Source organism: Macrotis lagotis, chromosome X (assembly GCF_037893015.1).
Source record: "Macrotis lagotis isolate mMagLag1 chromosome X, bilby.v1.9.chrom.fasta, whole genome shotgun sequence".
Classification (NCBI taxonomy): Eukaryota; Metazoa; Chordata; class Mammalia; order Peramelemorphia; family Peramelidae; genus Macrotis; species Macrotis lagotis.
Window position 1 is genome coordinate 391,345 of NC_133666.1, and position 6,755 is coordinate 398,099.

General features: G+C 43.2%; 1 pseudogene; it reads left to right on the forward strand.

Moving 5' to 3' along the window:
- Positions 1-622: 622 nt before the first annotated feature.
- On the forward strand, positions 623-2,524 carry LOC141499818 (protein PALS2 pseudogene; annotated as a pseudogene).
- The last annotated feature ends 4,231 nt before the right edge of the window (positions 2,525-6,755 follow it).

The following is a 6,755-nucleotide window of genomic DNA, read 5'->3' on the forward strand; positions in this document are numbered from 1 at the left end:
ACAATGGCCCATTTTTCTTCAGTGCCTCTTGGTGTCCATAGTAGTAAACATTATACTTGTTCTTCTGATCACATTCAAGGTCATTCATCCTTGGCCTGTTTACAAGGCCTGAAGATACTGTCTTATCCAAAGATCTCAATGGCTCCTCAAGAACCTTTAAACTTCCAGTGTGGCCAAAACTACCTGATCCAGGGAAAAATACGAGATTAGCAGGTTCCTGATACTGGCCAGCTTATGTGTGCCACAATTATAGGTTGAAACTTGAGGAATTCCAGCTGAGTCCACTCCTTTTTTATGATACATAATCTCAGCTCAGCCTGATTCACTCTCCCCCTCACCAGAGCTGATCCTCCCAACCTTTGCTTCCCTCCTCAAACCTCCCAAGGTTTCAGCTCTTGATGTTGCCCTAGCTGAGAATCTTGCCTCAGATTTCATTGAGGAACACTGAGGAGGTGGGAGGGGTTACTGGAAGCAGCCAAGCCAGCCTCTGGTCAGGCTTGGGACTCAATCCCCTGGGGATAGCAGCAGTGGAGGCCAGGGGCAGGGACTGGGAGCCGTTGCCAGCCTAATCTGGATCTTTCCTGGACTGGATCACCTTGATCTCCCTGTCTCACAGCAGCTACCGACATCGGCCGGGGCAGAAGAGAAGTCCACCTCATCTTCCTCAAAGGTATCATGGAGAACCCGATGGTAAGATCCCTGGCTCAGGCTTGTGAGAGACTAGAAGATCTTGAACTTAAAGCTGTTAGTGATAAAAACTTAAAAGTAGTAAATGAAAATGTCGAAGACATAGAAGACATAGATCCTTTAAGTAATGTAGAGGGGAATGCTGCAGAGCTGGTCAGTCTTCTCAAAGAACCTCCCTTTCAGTCCGTTTCAGAGGCCTCAAAGAGTTGTGAGTCAACTTCTTCTAGTCCAGAGATGAATTATTCCTCTGTAATCAACCAGCTGCTTCCAGTAGATGATGTTCCTACACTTGGCATCTACAAGAGATCAAGAGTGCCCTTAGGAATGACATTGAAAGTTAAAAACAATGACTTGGTGATTGCCCGGATCCTTCATGGAGGAATAATAGATCAGCTGGGTCTTCTTCATGTGGGGGACATCATCAAGGAGGTCAATGGCCACAGGATTAGAAACAACCCTAAGGAGTTACTGGAGCACCTGAAGAACATCACTAGCAATGTCACCCTGAAGATCCTGCCCAGCTATTGGGGCACCGTCATCCCTCAGCAAGTGTTTCTAAAGTGTCATTTTGATTATGATCCCAACCACGACAAGCTGATTCCCTGCAAAGAGGCTGGACTGAAGTTTTCAAAAGGAGACATTCTTCAGATTGTCAACCTCCAAGATCCAAACTGGTGGCAGGCTAGACATCTAAAAGAGGGAGGAAGTGTGGGCCTTATCCCCAGCCAGTCTCTGGAAGAGAAGAGGAAGGCTTTTGTTAAAAGAAACTGGGAAAACCCAGGGCCTTTTTGTGGGACTTTAAGCAGCAAAAAACAGAAAAAGATCATGTATCGCACAGCCAAAAGTGCAGAATTTGACCATCATGAAATCCAGATATATGAGGAAATGGCAAACATGCCTCCATTTCAGAGAAAAGCAATAGTATTGATAGGGGCCCAGGGTGTTGGCCGAAGAAGCTTGAAGAACAGATTCATAGAATTAAATTCCACTAGGTTTGGGACCACAATACCCTTTACTTCCCGGAAGCCAAAGGAAGATGAAACAGATGGCCAGGATTATAGATTCGTGTCATGGCATGAGATGGAGGTAGACATTAAAGCTGGAAGATACCTAGAGCATGGCGAATACCAAGGACACCTCTATGGCACCAGAACAGACTCCATTTTGGAGGTAGTCCAGACCGGGAGGTCGTGCATCCTGGATCTGAGCCCACGGGCTCTGAAAGTAATAAGGACATCTGAATTCATGCCCTTTGTCATTTTTATTGCTTCTCCCAGTTTACAGGTACTGCGTGATATGCACAAGGGTATGGTAGAGGCTGGTTTCACCACCAACCTCCCAATGGACACAGACCTGAAAAAAACAGTCACTGAAAGTGCTCGAATCCTGAGAGCCTACAGCCACTATTTTGATTTGATTATTGTAAATGATAACCTGGACAAGGCCTTTGAGGAACTGCAGTCTGCCATCATAAGACTGAGAACAGAGCCACAGTGGATCCCTGTCAGCTGGCTGTATTAAAAGCCCATTCATGGGCAATTAGACTAAAGGATAACCAAAACTTGATAAAAATACATCTATCTGCAAAACCAAATGCAGAGCCAAGACATTTTCACTCTGTAGCCGACTATATTAGTCCCCAACTGAATTTTTAGAAAAAAATATTGAAGGAGAGGCAGATTTAAATGTGGAATTTATCTTAATTTTTCTCTTTACAGATAATCTTTCTATTCATATCACAGAAAGAAATGGATCTAAGCCTATTTTGAATATGTTTTGATTTAGTAATCTTGCTCTCTTCATCCAAGTTTTTAATCATTCACTTTAACAGTGCATTTGGGGCTCACATTTTCACTGTGATAATGGATATTTGAAGTACTTTTGGTAAAACCCTCATGATAGTTCTGTTGTCAGTTACTTTGATTAAGGGAAAACATGGATTACTGAGTTGTCTTTCTAATTTAATTCAATGCAAATAGAATCTTAATAATCAGTGACAATGTGAAAAGTTATGATTTCATATTGATTTAATGTGCTATGGGTAATGAATTTAATAATAATGATTGAGTTTCTAAAGATCCTTTTCACAGGCATACTCTACATCTGGGAAGACAGTGAAAACAAAGTCCCAGAAGTCTTCCATCAATCATGACAAGGGCTGCCCTGAACTGGGCTTCTCTATGTTGTGAACAGCATCACGATAACTCGACTGTGCTGTAACCCCCAAATTATCCACTCAACCCAGCCATTCCCCCAGGACTCCTACTTGGATGGTCACAGGTGATGGCATTGTTGTATTGTCCTGTATGGCAGGTTTGTCCTGGGGACATCACTCAAGTCCTAAATCTGATCGTTCTCTGATCCACCTGCCCACTTAGGATCAGGTAGAAAATATTCTGGCTTCACAACAGCCAAGTGGAGCTCCAAGGAATGGAGTCATCCCATGATTTACAAATCGGTTCCTTACAAAGAAAGTAATTAATAGCCTAGCCTACTATCTGCTTTACTGGCACTCTGTCTCTGACCTGCTTTGCCACTACCAGGACAGAGACAATTGAGTAAAACTCGGTTAACATTATTTGGTGATAGTAGTTCTCTAAGGGAGTGATCGTGGAGGGAAAGAGCCTTGGGCTTTCCAGTATCTGAATTGGGAACACTTGTTCCAGAGTCCCAGTTCACCTAATCTGGGAAGTTCAATGTTTCTGCCCCCAGTTCCACTATCAGGTCCAGCCTTTGATCAAACATGTCTTTCATTATGAGGAACATCTCAGAGTCCCTTTGTGTGACCGGGATCACTCTGGTGTAAGGTCATTTTATTGTGGCACATGGGTTGGCAAAGATTTTGCATGTGGTTTTTTTTATTGTTTTTGTTTTTGTTTTTATTGCTGCATGTGCAAATGTTTGAGTACCAATTTCTTACTAGGTTGCTTTTGTGTGTGTTGAACTAGTTCAAAAACATTTTTAATTGGAGGTTTGGTTAGAGTGGTAGATTATTACCTCTTTTAATTTAAGTAGATGGCTAGCACAGTGTGAATGAATTGCATTTGTGTATTTGTCTTGTGTCCTTGTATTGCACGTAATTGTTAGTTAAATGGTATTATTATCTTTGGTTGTACACCTTTAAGATGGGGCAATGGTGTGGTAAAGGTGAAAGGGAAGTCACAAGCAGTTCCTATTTGTAAGCCCCCAGAAAGAACATGGACTTTTCCAATGTCTAAGCAATCTGGTCCTGTCTCTCATACTGATCTGACTAGTGTACTGAGGGCAGAAACTGATGGATAAGGAAACTCAGTCTCCTGAGCTATGACAAATAACTCAGAGATAAGGGAAAGAGAGTATAGGACTGAATTGGAATCAGTGGAGAAAAAGATGAAACTTTTGAAAACTTTGATTAAACTCTTGAAAACTTTCTCCTTAATAACCCCCAAGTTCTCCAACTATCAAAAATGTGCCCATCTTTCCCAAAAGATTCTATGCTCCCTTTCAAAGTGCAAGATAGTGGCTTGATTGGAACCAATGGTTTCAGGATCTAGCAGCTACTGCCAAAGAATAGCCCAGCATTAAGGAGGATCCCATAGGCTTTACTAGGCACCCTGTATTTATAGCTACACAAATATCTGGATTTGGATCAACTCATGGTTGTCTTAATCGAGAGAGGGGAGATAAGGGGCAGCTAGGTGGTGCAGTGAATAGATCACCAATCCTGGAATTAAGCAGACCTGAGTTCAAATTTGGCCTCAGACACTTAATAATTACCTAGCTGTGTGACTTTGGGCAAGTCACTTAACCCCATTGCCTTGCCAAAATCAAAAGGAAAAAGGGGAGACTAGAAGTTGGAGCCAGAAAGTACCCCAGGAAAGAATGAAAGAACCTTCCTGCAATCCTGCCTGCTCACGCAGCAAGAGTAGGCTCCAGGGAGGGCTGGCAGGAAGGGTGGAAAAAGGAGGGGATATACGGGTCAGGTCCATTATCCCCATAACTCCTTTTGGAAATGTCTCTTTGCTCATACTGGAGCAAGTCTGTTTGTAGGTTTTAAAGCCTTCTGTCTTCTCCCCTCCCCTGGAGTCAAGAGAGCATCTCAGTTGTGGGGACTGCAAGTGAGACCCTTGTAGTCTATGCCTCAGAACCACTCTCCCTTTTTATTGGAAGGATCCGTGCCTGTCAGCCTTCTGTCCTGGTCCCTGAGGATCCTAGACAGGCCATTCTATTTGACCCAGGAGGGACCACGACCTTGAGTCCTTGACCCTCTGAATCTTAATCAAGTTCCTTCCAGTTGTGAGTTTCAGATGCTATAGTTTTATTCAAGTCTGAGGAAGGAGGGAATGTGGTTGGTATGAACACACTCAATCCTGCCACCTGTCCACCTGAGGTGGAAAGGGGGGGGGGATGAGATTTTAGAACACGACTATGTAAAATGATGCTCTGCTTTGGCCCTGGGGAAGACTGAAAGGAGACTCCTTTAGGAGCAGCCTTTGATTGTATATTTATGGATCCTGCCTCTGAGATGAGAAAAGAACCTTGGTTGCTATTTATGGCATCAGCACTGGCCCAGAAGTGGTTGAAGTTTCCTCATTACCTGAAGCCGATTCAACCCAACAACCAGATCTCTTGGAAGCAGTCACAGCTTGTGAATGAAGAAGAGGAAAAAAGATGAACATCTCCACTGACAACAGGTATGCATGGAAACATTGAAGTTTCCTTACCTCCTCAGAACAGGCTACTCAAAATCAGAAACAGGTTTCCCATCTTTTAGACTAGTTCCTGCTTCCCCAGACCATAGCAGTAATTGAAATTCCAGGGCACAGTGGAGAAAACAGCCTTCATGCTCATGGAAATGACTTGTCTGACCAAGCAGCTAAAAATACAAACGAGGAAAGACTTAAAAAAAGGAGGGATGTCATTTTGAAAAGATGATGGTACTGTGGGTTGGCCCAACTGGGAACACCTTCATCCATTCAGACCACTACTGGGCACCTGAAAAGTCGATAGAGCTGACTTGAAAATATCAATGGGGGAGTTTTCACAGGGTTGCCATCACTGCCTGTGAGATGTGCCCCACCTGCCCCAAGCGCAATGTATCCAAAGCCACTGAAACTAGCTCAAGGACAATTTTCTCTCCCAGATGTGCTTCGTGAAATCTAGCAGATAGGCTTCATCCAACTGCCACCCACCCTTGGTTACAAATATGATGTGTTTATGGTCTGTATGTTTTCTTCATGGGTGGAAAGAAGCCTCTGGGGTAGCATAATACTCTTGGAGAAAAAAGTCATTCCTTTATGGGGGGGGGGGGGTTCCTAAAGAAGTACATAGTGATGGGGAAAGAGTTAATGGGATACATAAGACCTCTCTTGCTAAATTCTCTGATTACCTAAGTATCCCCTGGCCCAAAGTCCTTCCTTTAACTTTGCTAGGCCTTCTATCTAGACCATTTCATTCTCATGAGCTCAATCCCTAATAGATAGTAACAGGAAAGTTGGCAGAGAGAATATTTGAGATTTTCCAACTTGTCTCGCAATACAGATTGAATCCCCAATTCAATCCAGTGACTGAGTCGACTGGAAAAGACAACTCCAAGAACATTCATTGGAGCTATGGTAGAGAGGTCACTGTGAAGTCCTGCTCACCACCACCCACTGCTCCAGGGAGATGAGACCCAAATCCACCTGACACAGCTTAAAAAGGCAATACCACCTACTTGAACTGTGGAGCCCATAGGTGACCTGACCTTGAAAAATCAAAGGTCCAAAGCAGCCAACATCTGAGGTAGACTGCTCTAAGACCCCCAGGCCGAGAAGCAGCTGACATCTGATATAGACCACAGGCTCAAGAAACTGGACCTGAGCTGAAGTTAGCAGTTATTCCACCTATGAACTAAGATTTTCTTTCTCCTTAATACTGTTCACCTAGTTTTAACAATTCATAGAAGTAGCAGTTTTTTTCTAAACATATACTTAAGTTTTAAGTTGTAGTTAATAAGTTTTTGTTATGTAAGGATAAAGTTCCTGAAACTGTCATTTGTTTTGGTTACCAGAATGGGTTGTCTGAATTGTCATAAAGGCAAAGATAGA